Below are 20,743 nucleotides of genomic sequence, written 5' to 3'. Positions count from 1 at the left end.
AGACTAAATTAATGATTTGTATATTTTATTAGAAGTGATATTGAGTATATTACTGAAAATATTCTTTTCTAAAGAGTAACATACTTCAAAATTCTCTTTCTCAACTCATTTTAGTTCATCAAGAACATTAATATAAACTTAAAAATCTAGAATTATATATAAAACCTAACTCAAACATCAAAATCACTCTTACTCTTAGCAATTAAACCCAAAAATACTCTATACTTAATTATATGCTAAATTCTGTGACAGGCACTGGGAATACAATGGTAATAAAAGAGTCCCTGTCTTCAAGACACTTTCACTCTAGTGGAAGAATAGACAGTTAACTGGAAAATTGCATTTGTCTACGAAAGAAATACATTCTTCTGTATACTTTAACAATTTGAAAATCTTTATTAGTTAACTATGTTATTGATATCATCAGGCTCAATGGTTAAATTTTAAAGAAATCAATTATAGATATAACACTGTATATATTCACTGTATTAAATTTGATGGTTGTTTTTATAATAAGAAACAACATTATTATCATGCATAATTGGATCATAGAAGATAAAACCAAATGAATTTAGCTCTTCAATTCACTTTTCTCACATTTAAAAATAATCTAGTCCAACAGAAATAAAAATCTATTTCTTGGGAATTTTCTCCCCTTTCTTATTTGTCCAACTTCATATCCAAAAGGTTATTAAAGATGTTACATGTTATTTTATTTTAAACCCTCAAGATCAAATCATCAACCTCATGACTAGTCTGTAGTATGGGCTTCCCTGGCAGTCCAGTGGTTAGGAGTCTGCATATCCACTGCAGCGGGATAGGGTTTGATCCCTGGTTGGGGAACTAAGATCCCGTATGCTTCACAGAGTAGACAAAACAAACAAAAATATTTTGGGAGATGAACATATAGGCAATAATAACAAATTATTTGATTTTTTTTCTGAAACCTTAATAAAAATATCTCCAAAACTGCTAATCAACCAAAAATACATCCCAATTTTAAACCAATATGGTTTATGAAAATTTCTTGGGCTTTCTTAGAAGGCAGTTTTGTAAAATTCTTGAATGAAAATCTGGACCCAGGCCTTGTTTCTCCAGCACTCCATGGGAGATGATGACTCAGTGGTAACATACTTGCTTACAGTTACTACAGATTTCCAGATGGCCGATCCATGGCTACAGTTGGAACAAGCAAAACTAAGAACTCTAGTTCCTATTTAGTCTTGACAAAGACTTCTTTTCCCTTAGCATTTGAAACATTATATATATATATATATATATATATATATATATATATATAAATGCTTATAGATTTTCATAGTGCCTCTGAGGTTCAAAAGGTAACCTCTTTGTTTCAAAACATCATGTGGTAGTACTTATCTCCATCCTCTTACAGAAGCTGAAATTCTCAATAATTATTATACGAATAATGATAAGCCCTTATATCTGAAAAGTGCTTTCACACAGGGATCTGATTTCATCTTCACAGTGTCTCTGCCCACAATGCTGGTGTCCCCCAGGGTTCTGTCTATAGTTTTCTCTCTTTCACTCTTCACAGCCTCCCTAGGAAAACTTATCCACACCTGTGGTTTCCACCACCACCTATGTGGTAACGATGCACAAATTTCTATTTTCAGCTTAGTGCTCACAATGGAGGTGCAGATGGACACGTGTACTGAACAAACCCCAGGGGCTGTCTGCAGTAACTGGTACTCAACACATGTAAACTTATGTTCTTTCCCAAGGCTCCTCTCTGTTCAAATTCTCTAGAACAACTAAAAATACCATAATCTATCAGTTATCCAAGCTGCAAATGCAAGTCTCAGCCTCTACCTTTTTTTCACACCTACATAGTAACTAAGTCTTGATGTCTCTTCAGTAGGATTTCCTCTTTCTCATACCAAGATATTTTCACAGCATATGCCCTTACCTTTATCTTTACTGAACAACTAAAAAAATTCCCTACATGTTTCCCCCATTCCTGACTTCATGTCCAGACCACCTTCTAATTCTCCTGCCAGAATAATCCTCCTAATACAAATCCAGTCAGGACATTCCCCTGCTTTAAATCTTAAGAAAAAAATTAAACATGTAATGGTATAAAGCACGGCAATAAGATAAAGTTCAAACTTCCTGATGGAGACTACAGGACCTTAACAATATCACCCCAAATCATATTTTGCTAATCTCACTTTCTCCATACTCTTTACACAGAGATACATTTGCAAGTCCCCAACAAGATCACTGAGTTTCACTACTTTCATGACGTATTCCAATTAACAGAAACTCCCTACCTTCAACTCACGTGCATAACACCAGTGAGCCCCATTACAGTCTGGGCTCCTCAGGGTAAGGACCTCTCTCACTCACCTTCACGTCTCTAGTAGGCGGTGGTGCACATGAACTTGGTTAAATTAAGTGATGGATATGTCTGTGTAAGAGGGTTTCCCTGGTGTCTCAGATGGTAAAGAATCCTCCTACAGTGCAAGAGACCTGGGTTCAATCGGTGGGTTGGGAAGATCCCCTGGAGGAGGGCACAGCAACCCATTCCAGTATTCTTGCCTGGAGAATCCCATGGACAGAGGATCCTGGTGGGCTACGGTCCATGGAGTCAAAAAGAGTTGGACACGACTAACTAAGTACATGTTTGTAAGATATATAGCAATATCTCCACTTTGCAGAGGTTTGGGAAAGCCATATAATTACAACAAATCCAACTGGTTTAATTACTGAATTTAAATCCTGCAGATAAGTCTAGTGCTAATTAGATGTGGAGGGTGTTAAGAGTAAAATGGGTACTAATACATTTTCTATGTAAATGTACATAAAAATATATTGTCAATAACAATTAAAGATGTTCAGTGGCTAAGTCATGCCCAACTCTTTGCAATCCCATGGACAACAGCACGTCAGGCTTCCCTGTCCCTCACCATCTCCCGGAGTTTGCTCAAATTCCTGTCCATTGAGCCAGTGATGCTACCTAACCATCTCATCCTCTGCCACCCTTTTCTCCTTTTACATCTCCACAAAAAACTTTCAAAATGTTAAAAAAATAAGTTACACACTCCCTCAAACAAAATATTTGCAACAAGCAATAGAAAAAAAATCATTAATATCCTTAGTATGTGAAAAGGTTTTACAGATAACTTAAGTTCCTGCTTTTTTCAATGACATGGAAGGCAATCACAAATGAGAAACATAAATGACTATAAGTCTGTATAATGTTCAATACCATTGGTAAACATAAGCAATGAACCAACAATGGAATAAAAATTTTAACCAAATTAACAAATATTAAAATGTTACAGCACTTCATCTTACACATAATGGTGCAAAAAATATCCATATTGTGTAAAGAAGTACTTCTTTGTCTTTAAGTTTACCTTTTGCTGAGCTTCACTTTACTTATGATTATATGCCTCTGTTTATCTAATTATGTTGTCAGATGTACCATGAACAAAGCAATACTCCAAAAAGGTATGTATGCATGGCTGCTGCTCGGTCACTTCAGCTGTGTCTGACTCTGCAACCCTCTAGACTGCAGCCCGCCAAGCTCCTTTGTCCATGGGATTTTCCAGGCAGAATACTAGAGTGGATTGCCATGTTTTCCTCCAGGGGATCTTCCTGACCCCGCAATTGAACCCACATCTCCTGCACTGTAGGTGTATTCTTTACCAATGAGCCTCCTAGAAAGCTCTGTATGCATGGGCCCACTTCTTACTCCAGGTGGCCTCCACGGCTACCTGTATGACTGCTGATCGATGTTCCAACAGCGGCCAAGACGGCTGACTACAATTCAGGTTTCACTTACATTACATTGATATTAGGAGTTTTCTAGGCAAATAGGCAGTCCTTTAAAAAACAAATAAATAAACTAACAATTTGAATTATCGCACAGATAACATGTTATTTTTCTACTCAAAAACCTTCAATAACTTTCCTTACTCTACAAGGTTAAGTGACAGCTTCTCAGCTGGATATTCATAACATGGCTCCAATGTATTTTTTATTATCTCATTCTCTAACAAGATTAGACAGTATATGCATGTGTGCTAAGTCACTTCAGTCATGTCTGACTCTGCAGCCCTGTGGGCTGAAGCCCACCAGGGTCCTCTGTTTATAGGATTCTCCAGGCAAGAATACTGGACTAGGCTGCCATGCCCTCCTGCAGGGGATCTTCCCGACCCAGGGATCGAACTTGAGTCTCTTACGTCTCCTGCATTGGCAGACTACATATGCTGTTTACGAAATGCTCCTGAAGCTTTCTTGCTGTCACACATTGCTACACACTGTTTCTTTTGCTGGGAATGTCTTTTTTGCTGCTCATAAATGAGAAAGTTCAAGTCCTATTTATGCTTTAAATCCAACTACCAAAACTATCTCTTTCACTTAGTTTTCCCACATTGATAAAATAAGCATAATAAATGAAACTCATAGAAAAAGAGATCAGATTTGTGGTTACCAGAGTTGGGGGTAGGAAAAGGAGGGGTGGCAGATAAAGTGGTCAAAATATACAAACTTGCAGTTAGAAGACAAGTACTCGGGATGTATGTGTATGCATGCTCAGTCGTGTCTGACTTTTACAACCCCATGGACTGTAGCTTGTCAGAGTCCTCTGTCCATGGGATTCCCCAGGCAAGAATACTAGAGTGGGTTGCCATTCCCTTCTCCAGAGGATCTTCCCGATTCAGGAGTCAAGCCCACATCTCCTGTATCAGCAGGTGAAGTCTTTACCACTGAGCCACCTGGAAAGCCCACAGGGATGTAATGTACAACATGATTAATATAACTAACACTTAGTATTTATGTTATATATGAAAGTTGTTAAGCGCGTAAATCCTCAGATCTCTCACCACTAGAGACTGTTTCCGATTTCCTTAATTCTGTATGTATATGAGATTACAGATGATCACCAAAATTACTGTATTTATCATTCATGAAATATGTACATCCAATCACTTTGCTATATACCTTAAATTTCTACCACATTATATGTCAATTATACCTCAATAAAACTTGAAAGAAGAAAGAAAACAGAATGGGAGAGGAGAGGAGAAGGGACGGGAAGGGAAAGAAAGGGAAGGGAAGGGAGGAGGAGGAAAGGGAAAAGAGAATAAAAAGAAAAGATGTGTAACTTTTCCTAACAGCTTCATGTATTTGTGTACAGGATCCTCTCTTCCACTACTGCTGTCTCTCCTTCAATGGTAAACATCTGCTCTAAAGTGAAAGAATTTTGCAAAATGTAATTGTCCACGGGGTCACAGAGTCAAACATGACTGAGCAACTAACACACACACACACACATTGTCCAGATAAAGTATTCAGTGCTTTCTCTCTAGGACACTGAAAGGCACTAGCAGAAGCTATCTCCTAACACAATATCCTCTGTGGTCTTTTCATTTGAAATACAAAAATACTGGTAATAAAATTGATTTTTTTCCTGTGTTTTAAAGCATTTTATTGTAAAATAAAGCAGAGATCCAGAAAACCACAGAAAATATAGAATGTGATGAATTATAGAAAGTAAAACCCCTATAACCTCCTCTCAGGTCAAGAAATAGAACTTTGGCAGTCACCACAGAAATCTCCAGATGGTAAGACTTGCTGTACCTCAGGTCAATTAAAATCCCCCCTTTCCCTTGAATGTAATCATATCCTGACTCTTTTAAGTCCTTTCTTTTATTTCTTTATGTTCTATCCAAGTGTGCATTCCTTGACATATAGCTTAGTTTTGTGTCTCACACCAAATAAGTTTCTTAGACCTAAAAGTTTCCCACAGTGTGGACTTTACCCACAGTGAAGTCTTAAATGTCCCTACAGTTGATTTTGAATACAATTTCAAGAACCAATGATTCTCTGAATTATAAGTAAATTAAACCAAATGATGAAAAAAAAAAAAAACTAACTTACCCTGGCCTAGTCCAGGGTAAGACCCCTAATTTTACAAATTCAGCACTAATAATTGGGCTAAAGGAGTCAGACAGGATATCCAAATATTTCACTAGTCAAATATCATTTAAAATAATAGCCTCAGGGATATATTTTGTGAGCTTTATTTTCTTTAATAATAGAGTCATTTTCCACATTTATGGAGAATTAACACTAAAATATATTTTTTGCATCCCTAAAAAATTAACATCTACCAAAATAAGGGCTTCCCAGGTGGTTCAAGTGGTAAAGAATCCACCTGCCAGTGCAGGAGACATGTGTTCAATCCCTGGATCAGGAAAATCCCCTGGTGGAGGAAAGGGCGATATATATACTCCAGTATTCTTGCCTGGAAGATCCCACAGATGGAGGAGCCTGGGGGGCTACAGCTCATGTGGCCATCAAGAATCTGATGTGACTGAGCACACTCGCATACCAAAAGGTAGCGGGCTGGGGGTGGGGGAGCATGCTTGTGACAGGATAGAAGACCTGGTGATCTGACGTATCTTTTGCCTGTTACGCACAACAAGGGTTACACATGCACAGAGCCGAAGGGTAGCAATTATTAGCATGCTCCAGGTCAGAGAAGGGCAGGTGATGGATATATTATCAAACAAAAATACATTATCTGGGACAGGAGACACGATAATTTAAAGAAAATAAGCTGACAGCTTGTAAAAAATATTTGCCTCCTTCTGCCATTTATCATGCCCATAACTCCTTACAACTGAGACATGAAACATTAAACAGGGAATATTGATGTTAGGTTTTATGTACTCTTCATATCAAATTATCACATGCAGTTCTTAAAATATCTCTATGATACCAAATAAACTATCACTGTCTCCATTTTACAGAGTAGAAAATAAAGGATTGAGAAGTTAAGTAGCTTGACTAAGAAATTCTTGGAAGTATAGAGAACTACAGCATTGATGCAGAGTACAGCCAGGGCTCTCCAGCTGGCGTTAGTAGTAAAGAACCCGACTGCCAATGCAGGAGACTTAAGAGATGTGGGTTCAATCTCTGGGTTGGGAAGATCCCCTAGAGGGGGCATGGCAACCTACTATAGTATCCTTGCCTGGAGAATCCCATGGACAGAAGAACCTCGTGGGCTATGGTTCACAGGGTCACAAAAAGTCGAACACTACTGAAGCAACTTAGCATTCCATGCTGTGGAATGGTCCACAGACCAAAAGGAGCAGCGGCACCTTGCCAGTCACTCCCCAAACCTAGAGCATCACAATCTATGGAAGTAGAACTCAGGAATCTGTTCTGCAACAAGCTATCCGGATGATTGTTAATCACAGTAAAGTTTGAGGCACACTGATGTAAAGGGAAGATCAAGAGTTTTAAAGCCAACAAAACTGAGCTTAAATTAGAACTTTTAGAATTACGAAGATGAAGAAATCATCATGTAAGTAAAGCATTTAAGATAGCATTCAGCAGAAACAGTCATGCCTTACACAATAATCATTCCTTTGAACCATCAGTTGATCTACTTACAGGAAGACATCTGGGCTCCTGGGGGAAACAATCAGGTTCCTTCCCTACTCACCAGAATTGAGACCCATAAAGAGTGGAATGAGAGTTCTTTTCCAGACTTAAGGCCAATCCTGTAAGAACATGTTATCAGTGTACTTTATCCACTTGAGGGACCGTGCAGAAGTCATTTAAGCATTCACTTTTATAATATATACTTCTATAGGGCTGTATTTTGTGTGCTGTGTTTAAGGCTGATGCTATAATGTAGACACAACTGGCAAGGTTTCCACCATGAAAGAACTGGAAGGCTAGGTAGGAAATAGATGGTCATCAAATAATCCAAGATATACATAGACTTCAGCAAAGTATGGTAAGTACTCTAAAGGATGGGTCTGATTAATGAGAATTTATACATGGGGCCAGATCTAGAACTGATGCTTTTGAATTGTGGTGCGGGAGAAGACTCTTGAAAGTCCTTTGAACAGCAAGATCAAACCGGTCAATCCTAAAGGAAATCAACCCCAAATATTCATTGGAAGGACTGATGCTGAAGCTGAAACTCCAATACTCTGGCCACCTGATGCAAGGAGCTGACTCATTGGAAAAGACTGATGCTGGGGAAGATGGAAGGCTAAAGGACAAGGGGGAAGCAAAGGATGAGATGGTTGGATAGCATCACTGACTCAATGGACATGAGTTTGAACAAACTCCAGGAGACAGTGAAGGACAAGAAAGACTGGCGCGCTGCAGTCCATGGGGTCACAAAGATTCAGACATGACTGAGTGACTCAACAACAATGAGATCTAGAATATGGGGGTAAGGGTGACCTTTAGGAAGGATGAAGATTTGAGATAGGACCTGAAGGATGAATAGGACTTAACCAGATGAAGGGTTAGTAGGGGTCACTGTAGAGAAAAGACTATCTTGAAAATAAATCGGATGTTTTGAGGCCATGAGGAGGGTGTAGCTCATATAGGGAAAATTCAGAGGGTACAGCGGACGGTGACACTAGAGGAGCAGGCTGCAGTCAGATTACACATGAGCAGGCGAAATATATTTGGAGCAAAGGGGATTGTTTTAAGCATTTAAGCAGATACATGACATTATTGTCAGCTTCCCTGGTAGCTCAGGGGTAAAGAATCCCCTTGTCAATGGAGGAGATGTGGGTTCAATCCCTGGGTCAGAAAGATCCCCTGGAGAAGGAAATGGAAACTCACGCTAGTATTTCTGCTTGGGAAATACCATGGACAGAGAAACCTGGCAGGCTACAGTCCATGAGGTGGAAAAAGAGTCAGACACAATTTAGCGGCTAAACAACAGCAGCAGCATGACATCAAAACCAGAGTTGAAAGCTCTATCTCTGGTAGCATCACAGAAAATAGGAGTAGGTCAAGAATCGATGGAAGAAGCCCCCTTTAGGAATATATTACAGTAGGCCCGCAAGAAAGAAAAGGCATCTTGTGTGTGAGCAGAAATAGAAGAGGTCGAAGAAAAAGCAGGATTTGCAAAAGGCTTACAGACTGCAGGTTATAGTGCCAGACAGTGTCACAGAAGAGCAAGACTCGTTTTGGAACCTCCAAAACTATACACATGGACAGATCAAGCCACTGAAGCCAGGCTTTCCACCTGGACCTACAGAGTTATTAACCTTGATAAAAAACAGAGAGAGAAATGGCACTTTTCAGCTGAGGATGAAATAGAGGTTTGTGCAGATGACAGACAGATACCAGAGAAGGCTTATCTAGCAAGAGTGCCTAAGAGTGTGAGGTAGTGGGGTCAAAAATCTAGTTCATCACTATGTACAGAAAGAGCCACACATCGTTTTTCATACACCTCTTATCCACTGAGGCTCCAACTACAACAGTAACAAGAGAAACCAACATTAACAGTGTCTATTTGGGAACTATTAGGGTGGTTGGGGAGAAATTCCAGGGGGTAAAAAGACACAATAGAAAGAGGCTGGATTTAGGCAGACTTCTGCTTCAATATTTGTTCTAGCACTTACCAACTATAATACCTTGGAAAGTGCCTGTACATTTGAAATTTTCAGTTTTCTCATGTGTTAAAAAGGGTAATTCCAGCTCCCTCTGATTTCTTGTAAAAAGCAGAATTAACATAATTAAAATACCTAGTATAGTAGCTAACTCACAGTGCTAAAAATTATTAATAATTATTATAAGGATGTATAGATGATAATATCAAATATTTACTGGAATCTTACTAAATACCATGTTGTCTGCTAAAACCATAACACAGATTAATTTATATAATCTTTAATATGATCCCATAAAGTGAGTAACATAATTACAGATAAGAAAGGTAGAAGCTCAGTGATAGTAACATGCCCAACATCAGAAAACTATTAAGTTGTAGAATCTAGATTCAAGTCCAGGTATTTTGATTCCAGATTCCTCCCATTTTTAACCACTGTGAGCCATTATCTCTTTTATACTCTAGAGAAATAAGGTGTTACAGAAAGAAGATTTTTTTTGTTTTTTAAGGAAAAAAAAAACAAACATCAAAAAGACCAGTGTTAAGTGCTTGATGTACTATCTACCAGCAATGACTCTGGAGAGAGATCACTTAGTCTCTTTTACTTTTAGTTATCTCAGCTCTGAAACAGGGATTTAAACAAACATTGTATCTGTAGTTGCCCACCTCTGCAGCTAAAACATACTTGATGTCTAATAAATAAAAGTTAAAAGTGTATGAATGAGTCTCCATGATATGACTTAAAAATCTTCTCTTAGCAGTGTGTGTCAATCTGATGGACTAGATCGAGTACAGGTTTCTGCAGCCTGGAAAGTAAGTGTCAGCAGTGAGAACATCGAAGAGTCGGGGCAAGGGCTCCAGCCTGACTTCTGTGTGTTTGGATGGTCTCCTATCCTGACATACCTGCACAGGGAGAGAGCAAGGAATTGAACCTGAGATACAGCAAGCTAAAAACCTCATTCCCTCTTTCTTTGACCTAGTATAGAGTTTTAATGCTAAAATGAAGGTATTGATAGACAAGATTTATGAAAAATTATAATCAATTTTCTGAGGAAATGGAGTCATTTCTAAATCTTACCACAAGAAAGCGAAAAGACCAAAAGACACGTGTCACTAGTAGGGCTACCCATCTGCAGTTCAAGCACAAGCTTCAATATGCAGTTTTTAAACCCAAAGGGAATGCAAAGCTCAGATTTATTTTCACAGGAGGCTAACTGCTGACTGAAGATGTGGCATTTAAAGCATACACCATGGAAATGAGATTGTCTGAATCACAGCTTCTTCAGGCCTACTCAATCCACCCTGATTGACAGGTCCAACTTCATTTATACAGAGAAGATTCCTTTCATGAGAAAATTCAACATATGACTAACTGGGAGATGGGGATAAGTGTTAAGGAATGACATTTCCAACACATGATAGCATTTGGAAAGTACAGATGATTAAAAAATACACACACACACGCAGAGTTGGTTGTAGGTTTTTTCCCTGTTTCCATAGACTGGTCCACAGAATAACACAAATAAGACTGTAAAGGAGAATCTGTGCTGATGTTCAAAAAACAGTTCAACTCAATATATATTTACTGCAGGCTTACCATGCACCAAACACTGGTCTCACAAAACAAGTACTTTGCCTTAAGGGGTTTACATGCGAGTAAGTCAGTATCACAGAGTGCGTTTGGAGCTAAAATTGAGCAGCGTAGACAAGAAAGAGTGGAAGGTGACTAATTTTGCCTGGGGCAAAGAACAATTCACGCAGGAACTTAAACTAGTATATGATTTTGAAGGTCAAATAAGAATTCTCAACAGGGACCACACTGGAATAGAGCAGAAAAGAAGGCTTTCCATTCCAGTGAGACAGGCCTGCACCCACATGGCAGGTGTGTATTCTGCCAAGATGGTATAAATATTTAGGTTCACTGGGGAAAGTGGTCATCATTTGAGAGGCAGTGAACTTCAATGCAGAGGTTAGAGGACAGTTAGTAGTGTGTGTGTGCAAGTCACTTAACCTCCCTGGACCTCAGCTGAGAGTTGAAACTTGGAATCTCTAAGTTCCTGTCTAAGGCAAACGTTCAATGATTGTGTTAAGATCCTAGAAATAAAGGGCTAGACAGCGCCCTATCTATTCATCTCAAAGCCTAGATAGGGAGAGAGACTGCTAACCACACTGGTGGTAAAAACCCCACAGCATACCTTGATCAACGATCTGATTAACCCTGGGAAGAAAGGATCACACCCTAGCCTCTAGGTCAGCACTACCCAAGAGAAATACAATGGGGCCCAAAATGTGAGCCACATATGTAGTTTTAAAATTCCTAGTAATCTGAGCAGAACAAAAATAAATAATTTTAATTTTAATACTATATTTATGCCAGCAAATTTGGAAAACTCAGCAGTGGCCACAGGACTGGAAAAGGTCAGTTTTCATTCCGATCCCAAAGAAAGGTAATGCCAAAGAATGCTCAAACTACCGCACAATTGCACTCATCTCACACGCTAGTAAAGTAATGCTCAAAATTCTCCAAGCCAGGCTTCAGTAATATGTGAACCGTGAAATTCCTGATGTTCAAGCTGGTTTTAGAAAAGGCAGAGGAACCAGAGATCAAATTGCCAACATCCTCTAGATCATGGAAAAAGCAAGAGAGTTCCAGAAAAACATCTATTTCTGCTTTATTGACTATGCCAAAGCCTTTGTGTGGATCACAATAAACTGTGGAAAATTCTGAAAGAGATGGGAATACCAGACCACCTGACCTGCCTCTTGAGAAATTTGTATGCAGGTCAGGAAGCAACAGTTAGAACTGGACATGGAACAACAGACTGGTTCCAAATAGGACAAGGAGTATGTCAAGGCTGTATATTGTCACCCTGTTTATTTAACTTATATGCAGAGTACATCATGAGAAACACTGGACTGGAAGAAACACAAGCTGGAATCAAGATTGCCAGGAGAAATATCAATAACCTCAGATATGCAGATGACACCACCCTTATGGCAGAAAGTGAAGAGGAACTCAAAAGCCTCTTGATGAAAGTGAAAGTGGAGAGTGAAAAAGTTGGCTTAAAGCTCAACATTCAGAAAACGAAGATCATGGCATCCGGTACCATCACTTCATGGGAAATAGATGGGGAAACAGTGGAAACAGTGTCAGACTTTATTTTTTGGTGCTCCAAAATCACTGCAGATGGTGACTGCAGCCATGAAACTAAAAGACGCTTACTCCTTGGAAGGAAAGTTATGACCAACCTAGACAGCATATTCAAAAGCAGAGACATTACTTTGCCAACAAAGGTTCATCTAGTCAAGGCTATGGTTTTTCCTGTGGTCGTGTATGGATATGAGAGTTGGACTGTGAAGAAGGCTGAGCGCTAAAGAATTGATGCTTTTGAACTGTGGTGTTGGAGAAGACTCTTGAGAGTCCCTTGGACTGTAAGGAGATCCAGCCAGTCCATTCTGAAGGAGATCAGCCCTGGGATTTCTTTGGAAGGACTGATGCTAAAGCTGAAACTCCAGTACTTTGGCCACCTCATGCAAAGAGTCGACTCATTGGAAAGGACTCTGATGCTGGGAGGGATTGGGGGCAAGAGCAGAAGGGGACGACAGAGGATGAGATGGCTGGATGGCATCACTGACTCGATGGACGTGAGTCTGGGTAAACTCCGGGAGTTGGTGATGGACAGGGAGGCCTGGCGTGCTGCTATTCATGGGGTCACAAAGAGTCGGACACGACTGAGTGACTTATCTGATCTGATCTGATCTGATATTTAAACCTACATATTCAAAATATTATAATTTCAAAATACAATCAAGAAAAAGTTTGAAATAGTTTACTTTTTTCCCCCTTGGAAAGTCTTTAAAAGCCAATATATATTTGACACTTATTAATAATGCACTTCAATTCAAACTAGTCACACTCCAAGGGCTCAGCAGCCAATGTGACTGACTGGTGGACACTTTTCTGGATAGCACAGCTGTAGGGTGTATCTTCAGAAACTGCTAGACAGCTCCAGGGATGTCCACATTACTCTACCACATGAAATTAGGTTTGAAATTAATTGTTATTGTTGAATTTTATGTCAACTCTCAGGGCTTTGTTTCCTAAGGAGTGTCCCCTGAGAGTAGTAGCATTTTCCTCTACTTTAGTTCAGTTCAGTTGCTCAGTCATGTCCGACTCTTTGTGACCCCATGAATTGCAGCACATCAGGCCTCCCTGTCCATCACCAACTCCCAGAGTTCACACAAAGCCATGTCCATCAAGCCGGTGATGCCATCCAGCCATCTCATCCTCTGTCGTCCCCTTCTCCTCCTGCCCCCAATCCCTCCCAGCATCAGGGTCTTTTCCAATGAGTCAACCCCTCACATGAGGTGGCCAAAGTATTGGAGATTCAGCTTTAGCATCAGTCCTTCCAATACATCTCAGCAAAAGGAAGACTGGAAATTTGCTTTCACACGACATTGGGGGTTGGGGGTGGACGTCACTGGAGAAGGAAGGAATTTACCACTGCCTCAATTTCCCTTCCGTATAAGACACTTTGAAGGGCTTGTAACTATTAGCATACATTAATTGTACAATGGAATCCATGTCTATGGGATAGACATTAGCATCTCATTTCATGGATAAGAAAACTAAGGCTTACACCAAGGCTAAACAACTAGCTCAGACTCACACAGTTATAAAGAGGTGGAGAAGGACTTCAGAATAAGGGTTATGATACTTAAAAGTCTCAGAGATTCACAAAGCTGGAAAGAAGTGGAGAAGGAATTCAACCAAGGGATATGATATTTAAGAGACAGGGTTACTAGAGCTAACCCTGCTTGGTCACATAAAATTTCAGAGCATGATAGTCTGAATAGTCCAGCATCCTGAAATTCCTCTTCTGACCATGAAAGCCCTGCATCTAGGCACCTCTTCACAAGCCTGGGCTAATTCTTTCCTAAGCAGTACTTGACGTTTATGTCTCTCAGTTGCTTTACCTCTAGAAAAGCTAGACAACTAAACCCTCTCTCTCATTTCTTCCTAAGACTACTAAATCAAAACTGGTCCCAACACTTTTGCCCGTAAACCAAGCAGCCACATTTTCACTCTTTCTGATTACCAAAGCTTTTGTATGAACACTCAAGAAGAAAAGTCTGGGGCTCCGCAAAGCAGTATGGTATGGATGGCAAAGACTGGCCCTGTCAACTTCTCGTGTGTGAACTGGACACATTAACGTGCCTCTCTGAGTCTCAGTTTCACAGTCTGTTAAATGAGGGCAGCAGCAATACCTGACAGGCTTGTTATAAGGATTAAAATAAAAGACAATGACGTTCCTAGCACACAGGAAGCACTCCTTGAGTCAAGGCCTTCTTTTCTTTCGCAACACACTGACCATCAATGACCCTGTTATGTTTTGCTGCTCTTTCAACTCATTCCCAATAGTTGGCCTCTTCCCCAGGAGTATTATCTGTCTATGTGCAGAGGCTCAATAAGAAATACACACGGAAATAGGACCTCAGTCAGGCCTTTCCCCCCACCCCAGCTTGCTCAGCGGAACTGAAGCGAAGAGGACAGACATTCATGTGTGTTCTTTTTCTCTGGAGGATATATTATCCCCTACTTAAAATTGTGTCAAAAATACTCTGGCCAGAATGTTCCTGAGGGATTTTACAGCACTGACCATCCCGCTCGCCCAGCCAAAGCTTTACATCCTGCCTCTAGCCATTTCTGTCTTACAGGCTCTGCAGACTGTGGTGCACACCAGGGAACGTGGCTTTGTTTAGCCCTGAAGGAGGGGATAATGAGAGAAGAGGTGAGAATCACCCAGTGCTGCAAAAATTGATGTTATTGACTGTTGGACTCAAGGAAAGAGAAAACAGCCTTGCTGAGGCTGGTGGACTGGAAGGAGGAAAGGAACCAGAAGTGGCAGCAGAGCCTACGTAATGGGAATGGGCAGACAGCACTGACTGAGGGAGTCTCATTACTGAGCAAGTTTGGTCTCAGCAATCCCCACACACCCCCAGTCGGCTTCAACCATTTTGTAAAACTTTCTTCTAACCTATTTACCTGCACTTTAAAACAATGTCTTAGATCTGATGGAAAATGTGAGTGGATTTCATGGTACTGGTTAGGTTTCCATTTTTATTTATTTAGGTTTTTTTTTCCTTATGTGCTATTTGCAATAACTGAATTTTTAGAACTCATCAAATGCTACTCTAAAAGCTTTATTAGAAAATCTTCTTCAGACAGAATGATTTTATGTCAAATTAAATTAAATTCAATAATCCATTACCTAAAACACACAGACATAGATACCGTTTCTTAATAATGCCTCTGTTCCTTGTATAGAATACAGTGTTGAAGAAGATATGAAATTCACATTCTAGTAAAAACAAACAAGAATAAACACCTCCAATATAAGGGATACACATTACACTAGTAATACAAGGTGCTACATTAGTTATACAAAGTATAGCAAGGGTTTCACTAAGAGTAGAAAGTAATATAAAATAATAAACAAAAAACATAGGCAACAGAGAAGTTTCACGTGGGAGAAGATAAGCACTGGCAGAGTCCAGAGGTAGGGAGAGAAATGGTAAGTGTAGGGAGAGAAAAGGCAAATACCTTTCTAAACAATTACAATCACCATTCTAAAAGCTTTAAGGACTTCATTAAATTCTCCTTGAACAATTTAACCTGCATTTATAAATTTAATATATTAAATTTACTTTAAAGTACTTTGTCTGAAAAACAAACTTTCCCAAGTAGTTAAATAATTCCTTTATATCTAGTAAATGCAATGTAAAATATGGGAAGTTTGAAGCTTTATATGTTTCAATGCAAATAAGAAATGGTAAGAGACTCTATATCATTCATCTTACAATCTCAAGTCAAAATCAGTTCCTTGACATCCTAAAAGCGGTGTTAAATACTCTCTCTAAAAAGACAAGTACATACACTACTAAATATATGTAATTATTATATAGCAAAACATTCATAAAAAGGTTTAATTTCCTTCATTATACTATGGAAGTCCCTCAGTCATGTCCAATTCTTTGCAACTCCAGGGACTACAGCCCGCCATACTTGTCTGCCCATGGGGATTCCCTAGGCAAGAACACTGGAGTGGGTTGCTATTCCCTTCTCCAGGGGGTCTTCCTGACCCAGGGGTCTTGCTTTGCAGGTAGATGCTTTACTGTCTGAGTCACCTGGGTGAGCTCATTAATCTATAATTAATCAAAATATTTTTCCAGATTAAAAACCACTGCCCACTAAGGAAGCAATTATTCAAATTCTCTGGTTGATTTCCCAAGAAATTTTAACAATTTCATATTTTGTTGACTGAGGTTGTAAATACGTAGAGATCTTGGCTAGGCAATGTGTAACTACAGTTATTGAGAATGACTTTTCTCATCTCCTCAATGATAAGACTAACTATTGTTTTATAATCACTATCTTATGAACTCCAAAATTTTAGGAAGGAATTTGGTTCTACCTTTTGTCCCCTGGATTCAAAATATATCATAAGGGAATCATCAGCTACACAAATTCACAACTACCAAGTTTAAAGCAAACTCTCATCACTGCTTCAGCTGGAGTTTCATTGACTTTCTTAAAATATTTCAACATCTTTTGAATAGATCCAGAGTATCTCTGAGGCTTTGTCTGTTTAAATTCTTGTTCATGATATTAGATGGATGTTATGATTATCACATCAACTAAGACATTAGAAACTAAACATCAGAAAAACTGATCATTCACCTAGAAGTATAGCAGACTATTTTTCTAAGTGGACATGGATTTCAAACCTAGGTTTTCCACCAAACATCCAGTTTCCACTTCTCCTCTATGTCATGAGGAATGAAGAGGTAAAAGGACACAAGAAGTGGAAGAAATCATTCAAAGGTAGACTCTTTAGGATTTGTGAGCTGATTAAATATCCACCGGGGCTGGAGAGTTAAAAATAATTTCAGTGTTTCTACTCTAAATGCCTAGGAGATCTGGTTGACTTCTTTCTAAAATAGTCACACACACACACACGCACGCATGCACATGCATGCACACACACACCCCCCAACAGCTCAGAGCACATTATTTGGTGGTGTAGGTGTGGAGACAGTGTTAGGGGACTAGCTAGAGACACATATTTGCACTTACTATACATATTTTCCCTGTTTGAAGTTCAATTCAATGATCCTTTTGAAAATCAGACTCACCATATATTTTTTCCAAACTGTATCTCATTTCAAAGCTATTCCAAGGTTGAACTTGAAAGCTTTCTATCCTCTGCTGAATAGTAATGGTCTGAGAAAAACAATGCTTTCAGTCCCTACCTACCTTTATCTATTTACTTAAAAAAAAAAAGTTTCCCACTTATGCAGCCATTTTAAAAGATGCTTATGGAGAATTATTAATGACATGACGATGTCTTTATGATACTGGTATTGAGTGAAAACACAGGATACAAATAATATACCTTAATCCTAGATATGTTCCACACATAAGACATCACATTCATAAACATACACTTACACATGCACATGAAGAAAAAGTGAAAAGAATATAGAACTTCTATAGATGAGTTCTAGGTTATGAGCAAGTATACATTTTTGTCCTTCTTGGTATTTACATAATTTCTATAATGAACATATATTACTTTTATAATCTTAAAAACAGTTGAGGACTTCCCTGGTGGTCCAGTGGTTAAGAATCTACCTGCTAATTCAGGGGACAAGGGTTTGATCCCCAGTCCAGGAAGACGCCACACGCCTCAGGGAAGCTAAGCTGGTATGCCACAACTACTGAAGCCCGTGAGCCCTAGAGCTGGTGCTCCTCAGCAAGAGAAGCCACTGCAATAAGGAACCCACACACACAACTAGAGAGCCCGTGTTCACCACAGCTAAAGAAAGCCCGTGTGCAGCAAGGAAGATCCAGTTGCAACTGTAAAGAAATAAACATTTATTTTTGTTAAGTTCAGATACAATGCATACTTTTTATAACTGATTCCTAAGTTTACTTTTCCTAAAAGGTCTGAAAGACTGCAGGTTATAAATCAATTGACTAAACATGCAACCCACATGCACAGGGCTCTAGAAAGATTCAAGAATCTACGTCAGGAATCCACCTCATTCCCCTCCTTCCAGGCTCACAGCATACTACTTGACCTCACTTTCCTCTTTGAATCCAGGTACAACCTTAAGAAAAGAAACACATCCAGGTAGATCTTAATGAACAAATAAGTCCATGTATACTTTTTAAAAGAATATGCAAGTCTAAGTACACCCATTAGAAATTAAATAATAAAATAAGACTCAATATTTGTCTCCTGCTATTCACCTCAGTTTCATTTTTAAAAGCGTATTTCCTCAGTGTCTTCCAATTAAATTCTGCCTATTTAGAAAGTCCTCAAGCCTTTTATGAGTCTAAAAAAAAGATCTAGTTTACCTCTGAGAAATATTTAGGGCCAGACCTTCTCAGGGTCAAACGTCTCCTTGTTTTATTGCTCATCTTTCCCTTCTCAATTCTTGAAAGCTAGGTTCTCCAAACAACACCAATTTATCCTGGGGAGTTTTATTATCTTATTTACTGAACTAATAACAGGTGCAGAGTTGAGCAAACAGGCCTCTTTCAAAGGGCACCTATACTTCAGTTTGTTATTAATGTCTCTTCAGTATGAGCACCCCTAAATTCATGGGAGGGTACAGGTTACCAGGCCCATGAGAATTCTTCTGGCTGATGGAAAAAAACTATGATACAAGCAAATCAGCGGACACCGGGCTCTGTATCAGATGCTAAATCTAACAAACCAGAGGACAGTTCAACAGAATTACTGAAAATAAGGAGATGCAAGAGGGAATCAAAAGCCAGAGTACCAAGTACCAGAGCAAGGGTCAAGAGCAAGACAGGTGTCCTTCCAGGCACTGCCTGTCCCAGGCACTGGGTCCCGTGTCTGGCATTTATTCTGGTGCTAGAAGTTCCTGCCTGTGTGGCCCTGGATAATTATACCTCTGGGACTGGGTCCCTTTACCTGTAAAATGGGTTTATTAACCAAACTTCTCTTAGGGTCACAGGGAAGATTAGATGATTTGAAGTACTTTGAACAGTGCCTGACCCGTCATAAGTACTCTGTGAATACTAGCTACTGCTAGGAGGCATGCTAAGCTATGCAGATGGATAGGCAAAATCTCAATGGTAAAGTCGCTCAGTCGTGTATGACTCTTGGCTATCCCATGGACTGTAGCCTACCGACTGTAGGCTCCTCTGTCCATGGGATTTTCCAGGCAATAGTACTGGAGTGGATTGCCATTTCCTTCTCCAGCGGATCTTCCCAACCCAGGGATCGAACCCGGGTCTCCCCCATTGTAGACAGATGCTTTACCATCTGAGCCACCAGGGAGGGAAAGAAGTACTGAACCATGAATTCCCAAATGAGGATACTAACTGGTAAATGAACCAAGTTATAGGGGCAGTTTCCCTGTGTTTAGTGCGGGACTTCCACACATTTTCTGCTTACAGTTGACTGGCTATTGTAATTCGTCACCTTTCACTTGCATATTCCTAATTGAGGCTCTGTGTTCCTGAAAGAGGGGAACACATTATAGTGTTTTTCAAATTGTTACTTATGACCTACTCTGTACTCTTTCATGTTCAATAATAAAGGTAAATGAAGAAAACAGTTTTAAAGTAGTCAGTATAAATTATATTTCAACTATTTTTATCATTATAATACATTTAGTAAAAATGTTGATCAAAATTATAGGAAAGAAACAAATCTTTAAAATGTAAAAATAGAATAGAATATACCAAAATGCATATCTTTTGATAAAGTTAAGTAGTGCTTTGTGAACCTTGTATAGAGTTCCAATCTTGTAACTGAGTTATTTTATTTTTAAATTTATTTTTCATTGATGGAAAATTGCTTTGCAATTTTATGTTGGTTTCTGCCATACAACAGGAATCAGAAATCAGTCATAATTTCATATATATATATATATATGTATATACATACACACACACACACACACACACACCCCTTCTCTCCTGATCCTCCATCCCACCGCTATACAGAGATGAAATTTTTGATTTATATTCTTTGTGGACTGCAGTACATAAAGTTTTAAATATTGACTACTTTGGTTATCTATGTTACTTTGACAAATATTAACGTATAACAGTTGCTCAACAAACTTGCTGACTCACTGCTTTTACTCCAAACAAACTATAAGACAGTCCTTCCCAAATTTGTCTTATGATAAGAATCACGTAGGGTCATTTCCAGATTCTCAGAGATTCTGAGTTTGGAGAAACACTATTATTTACTCTCATTAGTTCCATCCCTCAGTCATGTCCAACTCTTTGCA

This window comes from Bos mutus, chromosome 29 (assembly GCF_027580195.1).
Source record: "Bos mutus isolate GX-2022 chromosome 29, NWIPB_WYAK_1.1, whole genome shotgun sequence".
Taxonomy (NCBI): domain Eukaryota; kingdom Metazoa; phylum Chordata; class Mammalia; order Artiodactyla; family Bovidae; genus Bos; species Bos mutus.
The sequence above is the reverse complement of the archived record's forward strand: the minus strand, read 5'-3'. Positions refer to the sequence as shown.